Source organism: Leptodactylus fuscus, chromosome 1, assembly GCF_031893055.1.
Source record: "Leptodactylus fuscus isolate aLepFus1 chromosome 1, aLepFus1.hap2, whole genome shotgun sequence".
Taxonomy (NCBI): domain Eukaryota; kingdom Metazoa; phylum Chordata; class Amphibia; order Anura; family Leptodactylidae; genus Leptodactylus; species Leptodactylus fuscus.
The window spans coordinates 168,994,446-169,012,635 of record NC_134265.1 but is presented as its reverse complement, the minus strand read 5'-3'; the positions used below and the strand labels follow the sequence as shown (position 1 = coordinate 169,012,635).

The 18,190-nt window shown below is 41.5% G+C and overlaps 1 protein-coding gene across 10 annotated transcripts in view; it reads left to right on the top strand.

The window, feature by feature from the left end:
- The first annotated feature begins 2,900 nt into the window (after positions 1 to 2,900).
- ELAVL2 (ELAV like RNA binding protein 2) overlaps positions 2,901 to 18,190 on the top strand; it is a 133,172-nt gene continuing 117,882 nt past the window's right edge. For 7 of the 10 annotated variants that reach the window (XM_075279639.1, XM_075279631.1, XM_075279622.1 and 4 more), the window contains exon 1: positions 3,199 to 3,382. The gene's annotated coding sequence lies outside the window, so the exon portion shown is untranslated. Of the gene's footprint in view, positions 2,913 to 3,198; positions 3,383 to 9,364; positions 9,450 to 18,190 lie in introns of those variants that run through there. The other 3 variants (XM_075279595.1, XM_075279569.1, XM_075279561.1) reach the window with 2 other exon arrangements.

Sequence of the window (18,190 nt, the reverse complement as noted above, 5' to 3'; positions counted from 1 at the left end):
GAACTAAGAGTTACATAGTGCACACAAGTCTAGAAGCCATCAGAGAAAGGTACCCAAGAGGAGCTTCCGTTTTGGGTCTTTGGTCTCTGAACTTTTCAATGAAAACAACAAATGCATGTTACTAATATTTTAACTATTAGCATAAAAAATAAACCCACAAGGAACCCTCAAACAGATATTACATAACCTGCAAGACTATTTAAAAGACAGTATTTTCATCAATCATATTGCTTATCTTAGGCTTAGTTCACACGTGAAAAAAGCCTAGCTGATTTTGTCACTGATTTTTCAGCATCGCTTTTTTTGGACACTGTTTTTTGCATTGGACGCTGTTTTTGACGCTTTTTCAGTCACTGTTTTTTTGAAGCTTTTTTTTTGCATTACAAAAAAAGTACATGATAAAAAAAACCCGCTAGCGGTTTCAGTCGCTGTTTTTGCCAAAACAGCTGCAAAAATAAGCGACCAAAAACCGCTAGCGGTTTTTTCAGTGCCCCATAGACTCCTATTCATTTTTTCAGGTGTTAAACGCCTGAAGAAAGGTCATGTTGCTTCTTTTTCTGCTAGCAAAAAAAGCTAGCAATAAAAAAAGCTAGCAGAAAAAAAAAGCTAGCAATTCACATAGGGCTACATTTTATGGAGGCTGATTTGGCCGCGAAATCAGCTGTCAAAATCAGCGTCCATGTCCCTGTGTGAACTGTACATGATAGGCATTAGGCTCTGTAGACAAGAGAAAAAAATCCACAGCATATTTAGTGCAAGTAGCTGTTATCAAAGTAGGATACCCCATTATTCTGTTTATTCACATAAAATATCACTTCTTTATGTGTTGCACCAAAAAAAACAAATAAAAAAACCCAAAAAAATAAAACAAAAAACCTGAGATACGTCTAAAGAAAATATTGTTTTCCATATTAAACTGCTGCCAGATCACATGAAGATAATATAGGGTGAAAGCATAATAAATAAATACAGATTATGGGGATAATGTCACTCCTTAAGGAGAGACCACCTATTAGGTGTGTGGAGACTTATACAGCCATAGTCGCTCCACTGTAATGGATCATGGGAGGAATATGCAAATCTGTCTCCCAAGATGTAAATAGGGAAACAGTGTCTCTGTTATGCTGCCCTCTATAGGAAGTACCCTGAACATCATACCCGACTTTCCCAGAAGCCTTTGAAGCACCCTGTTCTCCTTAAGGAGTAACATTATCCCCATAATCTGGTCTCTCAGCCTCTCACTTTTACCAAGTCAGTTCTCTCTACGCTGCGCTGACGAGGTCCAACCAGACCGAAACGGCCGTCCGTAGCTGAGAAACGGACGTAAAAATCCCACATTATGCAGTAAAGACTTCTGGGAAAGTCGGGCATGATGTTCAGGTTGCTTCCCATAGAGGGCAGAATAATAGAGGCACTGTCTCCCAATTTACATCTTGGGAGACATATTTGCATATTCCTCCCATAAATAAATACATGCATTTACAGAGAGAAGTATCTGACCTGTTTATTCTACAGTGTTCAGCTAGGCTTTGCTGAGAACATGAGTAATGCTTGTAACATGATATCTACATATACCATGAGTGTCCTTACATTGCAAACAGACAGGGGGGAGGGGATTCCTTATACATGTGCTGCTCTTAGTGGAGGTCAGTGAGCAGAATGAGCCAGAACTGGAACTGGTAGTTGTATTGAACAGCTCCAAACGGCAGCGCTTCAGGAACTCTCCATGGTGCTGAAACAGAGGTACAAGACTGCGGCACATTATCGCAGGATTTAGGCAACTCCTGGGGAACATTCACAAGAATTAGCCATGAACAGAGCTAGACTTTATGGATGTTTTAATATTTGTAAGCTAAACATGTAACCCCTGAGATAGTTAATGTAGTAGAGATGAACATAACATTAGTGACATATGACAATACACAAAAGAACATCTTGCAACATCTTTAGCTTTGGCTCTGTTTCTACAACACATGATGTCCTACTACAGACAGCTAATATAAAGTGATAACCATATAGCTTTACAACAATTTATAGTAGGTGCCATGTATATTCTAGACTCCACAGTAGATCATGTGGTAGGAGAAGTTTCAAGGATGGTGAATACATAGATGCTACTGTATACATTGGGATGTATATTCTTTCCTCCACTACAAGTCTTATTGGTACATGGCTGGCGACACCTTGGAATGACAAGTGATTTTCCTCATGTTACTGGTGAGCTCCAGATCGCTAGCTTGCACACTCACCAGCCTTCTCCGATTATACAAGGTCAGAAATCTTCCGTGAAGGGGCTATTAAATAAAGGACATGAAGAAAGTCTGCATGTTCTGTATGTAATGTATACTGAAGGACATGAAGAAAGTATGGATTGTAGACGGGTGTGTGCATTCATGAGTAATGTATACCGAAGGACATGTACGTACACAGCCACATTACGGTAGATGAATACTGACACATACATATACCATGGCTAGCCTGGGAACTACGCCCTTCTAGAAAGATTCTGTGAACATAGCAGCAGCTATACATAGTGGACATACCTATGGTTGCACTAACATGATCTCTCTCACATACACACACATGACAGGAGAATCTCACAGCCATGGCCACCTCGTATGCCAGATGTGTGAGCCCTGCTCGCTAACAGAGCTCTGCGGCAGGAGGCACAGCCTAGCCGCTCGCCGTGACCTTGTTAAGTCCTTGGCCGGCCGGATAAGCCAGCACACATACCGCATGCCCCTCTCCATATAACAGCTAATACATAGGTAATTATCAGCGCTTAATAGCCTGCACATCTCCCCAGAGCAGGCCCCGCCCCCCGCTGCTCATCCTGGGCGTGGCCACGAGTCGCTGAGCTCAGGAGCTGAGCTAGAAGCAGAGGAGATCGCAGAGCGCCAGTATCCCGGCAGGTGTAGTACATAGCGCACCGAGGCGGCTGCATTACCGGGGCTCCCCTTACCACTAGCCAGCTACTCCACCTCTTTCACTGTCCCCAAGCCCCTCTCCCCTCTTCATTTATTATTTGCCACCAGCGACCTCCCCACCCTTTTTATCTCCCCCTCCCCATTTTCCGGGACCCAGAGGATGCCCCAGATCTCTGTAATTAGCTGGCAGTAATAAAGCGGGGGGCAGTGTGAACACGGTGTGACGCCTTCTCAGCCATCCCTCTCTTTGTTTAGAGCTCAGCAGTCACAATCCACCGGGCTGCTCCTTCATTATACTAGACTTTATGCTGGTACCCAGGAGGCTACTGCATGGGCTTCATGTAGAGTAGCCTTCACTGCAGCCAAAACACAAGGAACACCCACACTGAGCGAGAACTGCTGCATTTCCAGCCATCTGGGGAGACACCGCATCCTTCCGAGGCTGACAGCTAAAGGTAAGTTACTGACTGTCTGAACAGCAGCTAGAGCTCTAGGAAAGTGGCTAAGATCTGACAGATCCCAGTGTACTCAACTTACATGGGGGGCTAGGGTGATAGGTAACCGGCTACTTTGTCCTGGGAAGATGCAGACTGACATCTGTATAAGTAACATTACTAACATGCTTCCAGCAAAGGCGCTGTCCAGCTGGATCTCCTCTACTATCGTCTTAGGAGACGTTCACACGTGCACGATTTAAACCAAGGGGTGGATTCAGAAAAGAGCAGTGGAATACTGCCCTTTATACGTCTCTTGTTTTCTGATCCATACCTGATTTTGGCTTCAAAACTGCATGAAAAACCTGCACGTGTGAAAGCACCCTTAGTATGTGCAAGGCGATTCGTCTAAGAATGAACGCACCCTATATTAATGCCTGTTCACATTATACATGTGACTACACCTATACTAATGCCTGTTCACATTATACATGTGACTACACCTATACTAATATCTATTCACATTATACATGTGACTACACCTATACTAATATCTATTCCCATTATACATGTGACTACACCTATACTAATATCTATTCACATTATACATGTGACTACACCTATACTAATATCTAGTCACATTATACATGTGACTACACCTAATCTAATGCCTGTTCATGTTATACATGTGACTACACCTATACTAATATCTATTCCCATTATACATGTGGCTACACCTATACTAATATCTAGTCACATTATACATGTGACTACACCTATACTAATGCCTGTTCATGTTATACATGTGACTACACCTATACTAATGCCTGTTCATGTTATACATGTGACTACACCTATACTAATGCCTGTTCATGTTATACATGTGACTACACCTATACTAATATCTATTCCCATTATACATGTGACTACACCTATACTAATATCTATTCCCATTATACATGTGGCTACACCTATACTAATATCTAGTCACATTATACATGTGACTACACCTATACTAATATCTATTCCCATTATACATGTGACTACACCTATACTAATATCTATTCCCATTATACATGTGGCTACACCTATACTAATATCTAGTCACATTATACATGTGACTACACCTATACTAATATCTATTCCCATTATACATGTGACTACACCTATACTAATGCCTGTTCATGTTATACATGTGACTACACCTATACTAATATCTATTCACATTATACATGTGACTACACCTATACTAATATCTATTCCCATTATACATGTGACTACACCTATACTAATGCCTGTTCATATTATACATGTGACTACACCTATACTAATATCTATTCCCATTATACATGTGACTACACCTATACTAATATCTATTCCCATTATACATGTGACTACACCTATACTAATATCTATTCCCATTATACATGTGACTACACCTATACTAATGCCTGTTCATGTTATACATGTGACTACACCTATACTAATATCTATTCCCATTATACATGTGACTACACCTATACTAATGCCTGTTCACATTACACATTGACTACACCTATACTAATATCTATTCCCATTATACATGTGACTACACCTATACTAATATCTATTCCCATTATACATGCGACTACACATATACTAATATCTATTCCCATTATACATGTGACTACACCTATACTAATGCCTGTTCATGTTATACATGTGACTACACCTATACTAATATCTATTCCCATTATACATGTGACTACACCTATACTAATGCCTGTTCATGTTATACATGTGACTACACCTATACTAATATCTATTCCCATTATACATGTGACTACACCTATACTAATATCTATTCCCATTATACATGTGACTACACCTATACTAATATCTATTCCCATTATACATGTGACTACACCTATACTAATGCCTGTTCATGTTATACATGTGACTACACCTATACTAATATCTATTCCCATTATACATGTGACTACACCTATACTAATGCCTGTTCACATTACACATTGACTACACCTATACTAATATCTATTCCCATTATACATGTGACTACACCTATACTAATATCTATTCCCATTATACATGCGACTACACATATACTAATATCTATTCCCATTATACATGTGACTACACCTATACTAATGCCTGTTCATGTTATACATGTGACTACACCTATACTAATATCTATTCCCATTATACATGTGACTACACCTATACTAATATCTATTCCCATTATACATGTGGCTACACCTATACTAATATCTAGTCACATTATACATGTGACTACACCTATACTAATGCCTGTTCATGTTATACATGTGACTACACCTATACTAATATCTATTCCCATTATACATGTGACTACACCTATACTAATGCCTGTTCACATTACACATTGACTACACCTATACTAATATCTATTCCCATTATACATGTGACTACACCTATACTAATATCTATTCCCATTATACATGCGACTACACATATACTAATATCTATTCCCATTATACATGTGACTACACCTATACTAATATCTATTCCCATTATACATGTGACTACACCTATACTAATATCTATTCCCATTATACATGTGACTACACCTATACTAATATCTATTCCCATTATACATGTGGCTACACCTATACTAATATCTATTCCCATTATACATGTGACTACACCTATACTAATATCTATTCCCATTATACATGTGACTACACCTATACTAATATCTATTCCCATTATACATGTGACTACACCTATACTAATATCTATTCCCATTATACATGTGACTACACCTATACTAATGCCTGTTCACATTACACATTGACTACACCTATACTAATATCTATTCCCATTATACATGCGACTACACCTATACTAATATCTATTCCCATTATACATGCGACTACACCTATACTAATATCTATTCCCATTATACATGTGACTACACCTATACTAATGCCTGTTCATGTTATACATGTGACTACACCTATACTAATATCTATTCCCATTATACATGTGACTACACCTATACTAATGCCTGTTTACATTACACATTGACTACACCTATACTAATATCTATTCCCATTATACATGTGACTACACCTATACTAATATCTATTCCCATTATACATGCGACTACACATATACTAATATCTATTCCCATTATACATGTGACTACACCTATACTAATGCCTGTTCATGTTATACATGTGACTACACCTATACTAATATCTATTCCCATTATACATGTGACTACACCTATACTAATGCCTGTTTACATTACACATTGACTACACCTATACTAATATCTATTCCCATTATACATGTGACTACACCTATACTAATATCTATTCCCATTATACATGCGACTACACATATACTAATATCTATTCCCATTATACATGCGACTACACATATACTAATATCTATTCCCATTATACATGTGACTACACCTATACTAATATCTATTCCCATTATACATGTGACTACACCTATACTAATATCTATTCCCATTATACATGTGACTACACCTATACTAATATCTATTCCCATTATACATGTGACTACACCTATACTAATGCCTGTTCACATTACACATTGACTACACCTATACTAATATCTATTCCCATTATACATGCGACTACACCTATACTAATATCTATTCCCATTATACATGCGACTACACCTATACTAATATCTATTCCCATTATACATGTGACTACACCTATACTAATGCCTGTTCATGTTATACATGTGACTACACCTATACTAATATCTATTCCCATTATACATGTGACTACACCTATACTAATGCCTGTTTACATTACACATTGACTACACCTATACTAATATCTATTCCCATTATACATGTGACTACACCTATACTAATATCTATTCCCATTATACATGCGACTACACATATACTAATATCTATTCCCATTATACATGTGACTACACCTATACTAATGCCTGTTCATGTTATACATGTGACTACACCTATACTAATATCTATTCCCATTATACATGTGACTACACCTATACTAATGCCTGTTTACATTACACATTGACTACACCTATACTAATATCTATTCCCATTATACATGTGACTACACCTATACTAATATCTATTCCCATTATACATGCGACTACACATATACTAATATCTATTCCCATTATACATGCGACTACACATATACTAATATCTATTCCCATTATACATGTGACTACACCTATACTAATATCTATTCCCATTATACATGTGACTACACCTATACTAATATCTATTCCCATTATACATGTGACTACACCTATACTAATATCTATTCCCATTATACATGTGACTACACCTATACTAATATCTATTCACATTATACACATAACTACACCTATATTAATGCCTGTTCACATTACACATTGACTACACCTATACTAATATCTATTCCCATTATACATGTAACTACACCTATACTAATATCTATTCCCATTATACATGTGACTACACCTATACTAAGCCTGTTCACATTAAATATGTAACTACAGTAAGCTCTATAAAGCCGCCTCCAAGATCATGGGCACAACTTCTGACCTTCCCAAATTGTCTCTATATGGAAATACCAGAATGCAGTAAGGAGGAAGAAAAAAAAAAAAAAAAAACAACTCTAAATCCCCTCCAAGTGTAATAGGCAGGGCCGTTGTAGCTTTATCTCATCCCCATCCACAGGTTCTCTGGCGACCCCAACTGCAATGAATGGAGGGGACCACTGCTGTATTCAGAATAAGGGGCAATACACCACCGATCTTGTGATGGGGGGGGGGCTGTAGTTGTTCAGCCAGTATCCACTTAACCTGAGGATGGGGATACATGCAATGGAAAAAGTCCTTTAGGCAATGTAGATAGGGTAACGTGTTACGGCTATATTCACATGTGCAGGTCTGTTTCAGTTTTCCGATGCAGTTTTTCGAAGTATAAAGCATACATTATACCTTTTGAAACTACTTCAAAAGAGCACATAAAACCTAGAACAAAACCTGCACGTCTGAATATCCCCTTATACAGTGTGAAATAGAAGGCTAACACACGCCCAATGCGCTACAGCATTAAGTAGCAGCGTGTGAATTACCTTCAGGGTTGTACGGTGTCCACCTGGAGCACGCCGCTCACATATAACCAGTGTCCTGACCTCAGTCCTAGGGACTGTGCTACTTACTGACCTCAGTCCTAGAGACTGGGCTACTTACTGACCTCAGTCCTAGGGACTGGGCTACTTACTGACCTCAGTCCTAGAGACTGGGCTACTTACTGACCTCAGTCCTAGAGACTGGGCTACTTACTGACCTCAGTCCTAGGGACTGTGCTACTTACTGACCTCAGTCCTAGAGACTGGGCTACTTACTGACCTCAGTCCTAGGGACTGTGCTACTTACTGACCTCAGTCCTAGGGACTGTGCTACTTACTGACCTCAGTCCTAGGGACTGTGCTACTTACTGACCTCAGTCCTAGAGACTGGGCTACTTACTGACCTCAGTCCTAGAGACTGGGCTACTTACTGACCTCAGTCCTAGGGACTGTGCTACTTACTGACCTCAGTCCTAGAGACTGGGCTACTTACTGACCTCAGTCCTAGGGACTGGGCTACTTACTGACCTCAGTCCTAGGGACTGGGCTACTTACTGACCTCAGTCCTAGGGACTGGGCTACTTACTGACCTCAGTCCTAGGGACTGGGCTACTTACTGACCTCAACCAGCCTCTTGTAAGGAGCATGTGAGCCTGTTACCGCCCTCCATGGCCAGCACCCTAATGTAACCCAGCTGTGCTCACCCGGTCCTCCCTCATCTTCCAAGGTTTTCCACTCGCCCCGCCTCCATGACGCCGTGACTGAAAGCTATATCTTGCCCTCGCGGGCGGCGGCTGCTCGCTAGCGCCTTGTAGTGCTGCGCGGGGTTCGCTGCTTGTTCTCCGCTGCCGTTCTCCTGGCGAGCCGAGTTTCGGTGGAGGGAATTGGTTTCTCGTCTGCTGTGCTCTCCTAACACACCCTGAATGCTGAGGCGACGCGGTCTCTCCCAACAACACAGACATGTGAGTGTGGACGAAAGGGCGGGAGTTGCAGCCTGTTTATAGGACCTTTGCAGCCGCTTGTCTATATACTATTGGTAGTAGGTTTTTTTTTTTTTCCTTAATGCGTTGCCATTACCGCCTTTATTTGCATCGTACGCGAAGGAGGCGGCCCTGCGCCATTAGAATGGCGGGGGGCGTCAAGTCAGTCATACCCAAGCCTTGCCCTGACTTTGTTACTGCTATCTATATTTTGAGAGAACTGCGTAAAAAAAAAGCGGAAATATAGGTAGCGCCATATGTGAACAGTGTCACAGGAGCGTTGTCCACCCTACAGGCTCTGAGAGGAATCTTTACCTTCGTCTAGCAATGTGTTCTGTGTAACTGAGGGGACAGTCAGGCGCTCCATCACTTTCTACATTATGGCTCTGTATCTATATGCTCTTCATTCTGTAGTCCAAATTGTTGGCCAGTTCCTCAGTGTTACCCTTGTGTGTGGCTGTGCACTTTGTAACATGGCACATACCTGTTACTGTATTGTATTGAGCAGCCCTGTCTATCAAACAACATTTGGCCAAAAGGTTCCTATACATCGGTTATGTCCTGCTGCTTTTTACACTGAGAAGTTTCCCCTTTGCTTCTTGGCAGTTTTCTGGTGTGTGAATTCTAAAGTTTGATATTTTCTGATATTGTATGCGTATCTTTCTGGCCATACTATCCATTATGCGCCCCATCCTATATCATGAGTATGCTTAGACCGCCAGCCTGTTCCCCTATCACCTGAGTCTGTCTTTGACTAAGTTTGCATGATGTGTTTTTTTTATGGTTAAACTGCAGCAATGAGTGGCCCATATATTGTTACATCTCACCTTCATGTTAACAACCAGTAAAACATATTGTCCGTTTATTAGCCTTTAGGTGTATAGGAACATGTGCCACTCATTACTGTAATTATAAATTGCATGTAAAAACACTTTATAAATACGGCTCTAGTGTTTAGAGTAGACTCCATGGTTTAATACAAGATTCATGCTGGTCTTGCCTACCCCTGCCAAGGTCTGTCTTGCCCCAGTCATGCTGGCAGTACTCTGTCCAATACAAGCCATGCTTCCAGAACTCTGTTGCTGATGTGAACATAGCGTAATAAAATACAATACATTTAAGTTCATCCATGCTGCATTGAAAGGGTGAAAACAAAAGCTATTTTCTTGCCATTGTTTGGCTTTTCAAATTGCAGAAGCACTTGGCATAATATAACTGTATCCTATAGCCTGCAGAATTTTATATTAGTATTTTAATTTTGGATTAGGCCAGGGAAGGTGGGAAAAAAAATTCACCTGTGCCCTGGTGACCTGCTAGTCTCTCTTTTGCTGAAGTCCTTGCAGGCTGTAATGTTCCGTGTCCCTATCCTTAGGCCACTCGATCGGCCTCAGTGGTCATGTGACCGTTAAAGCCAGTAAGCAGTCTAAGGAAAGGACATGGGATGTCACAGACGGTCACATGCATTGGGGACTTCACCCGGAAGAAGACACTGGAGCAGCAGGACCAGATTGTATACATGAGTCCCCCTGCGAACTTCCGGTTGGCACATGCGCAATGGAAGGGCGGCAAGAAGACTTCCTGTTCCTTAGTGAATTAACCAGGGCTGGGTATGTACTTCAGGGTATGGTCCTCGGGTTACGACGAGCCTGCTGCAGAACCTCATTTTCTGAATGCTATACAGTGTATAGCATTCGGCAAATGAAGGCTGATTGTGTAGCAGGCTCGTCCTTGCTACGAGCAGGTAAGTATGCTGTTACCAGTTGACTTTTTCTCATTGAAATGAATAGACCAGCGTTGATTGGCCAGTTGCCAGTGATTTGGCCAATCAACGCTGGTTCTGCCAGAGGCTCGTCTGAGGAGGCGGAGTCTAACATCGGACTATTTATTCCAATGAGAAAAACTCTTGCCTGCCCGTGGCAAGGACGTGCCTGCTGCAGAATCAGTGTTCATTTGCCGAATGCTATACATATATATAGCATTCGGCAAATAAATATATATACTGTATAGCATTTAGCAAATGAGGTTCTGCAGCAGGCTCGTCGTAACCACGAAACAGTATGCCTATACCCCTGCTAGACATGGCAAACTCTCAAAACCGGAAAGAGATCTTCGACCGGAAATAGGAAGGGCGGGACTTAATCCTTTGTTATTGTTGTCAAAGGGGGACTCATGTATTGAGACACTGGGTAAAGTTGTTTTTTTTTTTTTTTTTTTTTTTTTTTTTAAGTTTAAAACCTTCCCTACCTAAAATAAGAAAAATGATTTTAGACAACGCCTTCAAGGGATTTTAGTGACTGCCTCTTTAATCTGATTGGGGGTTGCAGAAATCTGTATTTGCCACCAAAAGAACCCTATTCAAATGTATAGCTGATTTAAATTCTATGATCACCTCTTGTGGGCTTTTTTAAAATCATTACATTGTACTGTAGTTATTGTAGGATTTTTTTTTTTATTAAATAGGTTGCAAAGAATTAGGTGAATGGTCCTGGTTTTCATTTGCAGAAATGTCTGCATTCTATATCTCATATGAATTTGCCCTTGGGAAATATCCATGCTTGTAGGCCACACTGCAAATTTTTTGTATAGACTTGCTGGCAGAAAACCTGCAAAGTATGACAGTATTAGCAGAGTGCATCAGGCTTTAGTGGGAAACTATTATCATATCTTTTTGTCACATAATGGTAGTATGCTATAGGGCAGTGATGGCGAACCGAGGGCAAGCAGAGCCCCCTATGCTGGCACGCGTGTGGTCGCCCGGATTGCTCACTAATGGGGAATCCGGTACAGGATTCCCCGTTGATGAGTGGTCGCTGCCTTCAGTTGTATGTGCATTTGCACATACAGCTGAAAACTGTCGGTTATAGGCTGCCGATCGAGCGACTACGGCCTACACGGACTGCAGAGTTTGACCTCTGCCCCGACGCAGGTGCAATGACGTGAGTCATCAGCGCCCTCAGTCAAGAGGTGGTGGACGCCGGCGGCTCTTCATGGGTAAGTATAAGAGTGTGTGAGTGTTAGTCATACTGAGAAGCATATAATACTGGGGGTTGTACTAAGGAGCATATAATACTGAGGGGATATGTACTCAGGAGCATATAACACGGGGAGAATGTGTATTGAGCATATAATACTGTGTGGGAGGGGGTGTACTGAGGAGCACATAATACTGTGTGTGTGTGGGGTACTGAGGAGCATACGACACTGGGGGTTGCGTACAGGGGAGCATATTATACGTGGGGGGGGGGGTGCATATAAAACCATATAATACAAGGTGTGGGTGCCACTGTGGAGCATATAATCCTGTGGGGGGAGCTACTATGGAGCGTATAATACTGTATGGGGGGCCTACTGTAGAGCATATAATACTGTTGGGGGGCCACTGCACAGCATATAATACTGTCTGGGGTCCCCTCACTATTTATATCACACAGTATCTGTTTTATAGCAGACATGAAATTAGTACAGGATGTAAGAACATTGCACGGTCACTATAAAACAGATCCTGTACGATGTATATAGTGAATATTAAACAAAATTTTTTTTTTAAAGTTCACTAAAAAATAACTTTAAATAATGTTGATTAAAAGCTAAACTAGCCATGAGATAAAATGGTAGAAAATTAAACTGGGCTACATTGGTAGTGTGGCTATCTGCTAAACTGTAATAAAGTGAAGTACAGGAGTAGAGGATTCACCAGGGTTAAATTGCCTAGCACTCCTACCTGGCTGATACTATATAGCCCTACACTAGGACAACCCACTCCAATACCCCTAACAGCCAGACAATTCACATACTCATACTAGTCCCGCAAGCTCACGGGCCTAGCAACAAAACAGCCTCGGCGGCTTATAGTGGCCACATGTCATTAATGTGTGTGTATAATTGTATGCATCATAGCCAGTGCACCATCGTCCTGGCTATTAGCTGACTGTTTTATTGCTAGGAACCGTGAGATTGCGGAACTAGTATGAGTATGTGAATTGTCTGGCTGTGAGGGGTATTGGAGTGGGTTGTCCTAGTGTAGGGCTATATAGTATCAGCCAGGCAGGAGTGCTAGGCAATTTAACCCTCGTGAGTCATCTACTCCCGTACTTCACTTTATTACAGTTCAGCAGATAGCCACACTACCAATGTAGCCCAGTTTAATTTTCTTCCATTTTATCTCATGGCTAGTTTAGCTTTTAATCAACATTGTTATTTTTTAGTGCACGTTAATTTTTTTTTTGGCTTATTACTTATCATGTGTGCATCACTTTAAGAAACTTTTCAAAAACTTTTTTCTTTTGTTCGTTGTAAATAGTGAATGTTAAGGCTGAGTTCACACTGAGTTTTTTGGTCAGGAAACCGTCTCAAAATTGGCCTCCAAAAAAGCCTTCCAATAGAGTTCTATTGGTAGGCTTTTTTTTTTTAGGTGGATTCCTGACCAAAAAACTCAGTGTAAACTCAGCCTAATTGTTCAAAAGTACTAAATGCGGATAGCTTTACATTTCAGTACAAAGTTGTTTGTAGAATTGAAAGCTCTGTAAAGCCCCATTCACATGACTAATTTGTGGTTCTGCACAGTATTAAAGGGGTAGTCCCATGTCGCATACTCACCAGTCTTCGTTGTTGTAAAATCTTCTGTCTTCCGGCTTTGTTGCATCATTGGTGGGCGGGGTCACATATGCAAAGCCAAGCGGCGAGATGCCGCTGGCCCTGCGTGCGCGCTCATAGACCAGTCTAGCCTTCACAATGCGAATACAGACCCGACATCCGCCTCTCTCTTACAGCGGATGCTGGGTCTGTATTCGCATTGTGAAGGCTAGACTGGTCTATGAGCGTGCACGCAGGGCCAGTGGCATCTCGCCGCTTGGCTTTGCATATGTGAATACAGACCCGGCATCCGCTGTAATAGAGAGGCGGATGCTGGGGAGTGTAGACACCGGCACAGATGCCAACAACATCGCTATACTCCTGCCCTGCATGAAGCCAGCAGCGGCAGAAGCGATGCTGTTATTCCGCTCCTCCTCCGTCTCTCTATTACAGCGGATGCCGGGTCTGTATTGGTGGCCCCTTCCCTCCCCCCAAAGGGTAAACTACCCCCCCCCCCCCTCCAGGCTCGCGCCCGTGCACTTAGCCCCTCCCCCCTCAGAGCAGCAGATACATCACTTGACTTATGAGCAGATAAGTCAAGGGATGTGTCCCACAAAAATGAATAAAGATAGTGGACAAACAAAGCAGTTTTGCTGAAGCATTGTATTTAGGAAAAGTCTTACATTCATATTAACAAGCAGTATAGATAGGATCCTTGTGATGGGACAACCCCTTTAAGGTTAAATTGCCGTGTTGGCATTTCACGATAATTTAGTGGGTTTTGGGTTGCAGTTTGGGCTCTCAGTTTCTAAAAGGTTTGCCATCACTGCTAGAGGGCTTCAAACACCATGAGCCATATTTATCACTATAAAAATACAAATCCATTTGTAGTTTGTTTATAACTCTGCTGTATGGACCTTCTTAAATCTCACTTTCTGATGAGCCAAAATTGTGGCTAATTTTTTGATGCGCTAAAATTCTGTTGCATCAGAATTGTCTGTTTGATCTTCACCTAAGTTTTACACCAATTTAAACTTGGTATACTTTGTGCAAGAAAATCCCGTATTCACACTTTTCTCTCTCCTAAATGTGTCATAAAGTTACACTTTAAAACCACGTTCATCCTGATGTCACATTTTTCAGGTGTTGAGCCAGTTGCGATTTTTTTTTTTTTTCCCTCCCCCCTGGTGCTTAAGGATCATGAATGTCATAAATGCTGTGCACTATAATTTTTTTTTTGCCTAAATGTGGACAGGAGAGTGTTGAACTTCTATGGTTATGACCCAATGTATGTGGTGTCAATGTTAAAATCCTTTGTTTTCCAGTTTCCAAGAAAAATAGTGTAATAGCAGTACACAGGTGCCGCTCATTGTAGTCACAGGACAGTAATCAGACAGCTGCCTGGTAATCAGCAGTGCACCTGTGTGCTCATCACATGACCATGGACCGTAAATCGCATGACCATGGTCAGAGTTTTATCCTCTAGAAGTAACAGAATGAATGACAGCAAGCCGAAATCTAGAAAACCGTGAGGAATTCATACAGAAAGTATATTGGAAAATTGTATCTCTTCATTGTACATTTGTTTGTCAAGATTGGTCTGAAAGTGGCCAACCCCTTTAAGTCTCTGGAGAAGGGAGAGATGAAGTGGAAGGTTGCTGGTGGCTCCTTAGTAAATGTATTACCTCATTCTGTACACTGGTAGCCTCTCTTTTTTCCCCTTCCCTCTTAATTAACTTATGTAGAAAGTAAATGTGTGAAAAGGGAAGAAAAATGATTACTTTAAAAAGATATATTAACTTCATATTTTACCCTGTAATAATCATTTATAAAAAGATGTTTATAACTGAAGGTATGCGTTAAGATAACTAGCGACTGAGTTCCTATGAATGTGAAACTGCAACAAAGTCTACTTTTAATTATACCGCATTGATAATTTAATTAAAAGTAATCGTTTTAGTTAGAAGCCAGAGTCTGTAACTTTTTGCTGGGTGAGATTACAATACTACCTGCATTGAAGTCATGCCCAGGGGTGTCAATCAAGGAGGAAAAGGGGTAATAACAGCCATGTCTGTACAACACCCACCTCATCCAAATGCCTGTGACTGGAGTATGCAAGATTTTTAACCGAGGATTTTAACATTGACATGACTCAAATGTGGTTTCCAATCCCTGTGAGGACCATGTAAAAATCTGATTACATTTCTTTTTTTTTACAGATTGTGTGGGAATTGACCTTTTGTTATAGATTTAAATACTATGGTCACCTTTTTGGATAGTTTCCTCCTTCCCTGTTTCCTTTATTTATTTATTTTTTTTGCTGCAGCTCACTTATATGGGGCCTTAGCCTAATTGTGAAATCCATCAGAGATGTTGTCTGTAACCTTAGTCTGTAGTGGTCAAGGGTTTAAGGTTTTGTGTTTTCTTTGAGTTAGGGTATGTTCACACGGCGGAAACCTTCTCTGCCGTGTGACTTTTCAGCGAGGCTGGCTGTGATGGGATGCTCATGCAGTGCAATGGCATCCCGCTCCTGAATGGGCCTGAATCCATGTGCCTAATAGGGAGTGAGTCTTGTGTTGTGGCTGAGTTAGCTGCGGAATCTGTGGTGAGATAGAGCATGTCACTTTTTCCCACTAGCTGGAAAAAAATTGCTAGTAGGGGAAAAAAGCGAGCAGCTCCCATTTGCAGGGGGATTTTGAGGCTGATTCCGTGTCAAAATCTGCTTGCAAAAAGCTCCGTGTGAATAGATACTTATGTAGCGGGATGTATTGCCAGTGGAAAGTCAGGTTTCTGGATTCTGGTTTTATCATGGGAGAAAGGTAGGGGACAGGACTTGAGAAAGGAAGGTGGGTCTGACTGGTGGAGCAGGTAAAGAAATTGGATCGGGGAGGGGGAGGGGGGGGGCGAGCAGTCTGGCTTGTCCGAGACAGGAGTCAGTGATCCACCGTTTGTGAAAAACTGTGAGGCAATGTGATATGTATGACACGTGCCTAGTAGAGATGAGCGAGTACTATTCGAATCTCCAGTTTCTAATAGCATGCACCCATAGGAATGAATGGACGTAGCCGGCACGCAGGGGGTTAAGCGGCCGGCCGCCGGCAAAGTAAGCATGCCGGCCGCTTCCATTCATTCCTATGAGTGCGTGCTATTCGAAACGGCTGTTTCGAATAGTACTCACTCATCTCTAGTGCCTAGGACTTGTCAAGTGATGGTAAGGAAGAGGAGGTAGAGTTTTGTCTGTCCAGTGGTGTCATTGGAGCCAATGAAGGGATGTGAGAGGGAGAGAACTTAGATCTCTAGGGAAACTCAGAGTTTGAGGGTGGATTGATTCCAATCTAGGATGCATGTGGTGACTACAGCCAAATAGTAACAGGTACAGTATGGGATCAGCAGGCCTCCTCTGTGTTTGGATTTGGTTATAACGTGTTTAGCTGTTCTAGGGGGTTTTGAAGCCCAAATACATTTGTAAAATAATTTTGGGTGAAGGAGAGGAATTCCCTAGGCAGAGCAATTGGAATAGTCTGGATGGGGTATAGCAGTCTTAGAAGGGTGTTCATCCTCAGAAGGTTAATGCAACCCATCCAGGAGAGTCAGCAGTTCATGTCAGACTGGACGGTGTGCATGAGGGAAAGGAAGTTCACGGTGTCTGTGTCAGACAGCATTAGGGAAGTGTAAGTAGTTGATGGCCTTTGTTGACCAGGTGAAGCGGAAAGCAAAGCATAATGAGCAAAATAAGTAGTTGGTCAAGGATAAGAGCTGTGCTTTAGAGAGGTTTATTTTGTAGTTGTGAAAAATTGTAAGTTTAGATGTCCCAGATAAGTTTCATCAGTGGTTGAGTGATGAAGAGCAAAACATCTGCAAACACCAAGGTTTTTAGATGTAGGTCTGTGATTTGTAGTCCTTGTATGTGAGGGCTGTGACAGATAGTGACTGATGCTCCATGATGAGGGCATACAGGATCATGAAAGAGGGCATTCCTGATGCATTGTATGGTAAGGGAGTGTGAGAGTGGCATTGACCCAGATTTGGGCCTGCTTAGATGCATATTATGTATGAATGCACAGCAGTGTTATGGGTCCCCAGCCTATTTGCAAATAAGATGCTTCTATGAAGCCTCAATCCACCCTGTCAGTCCATTCACACGGAGGAAA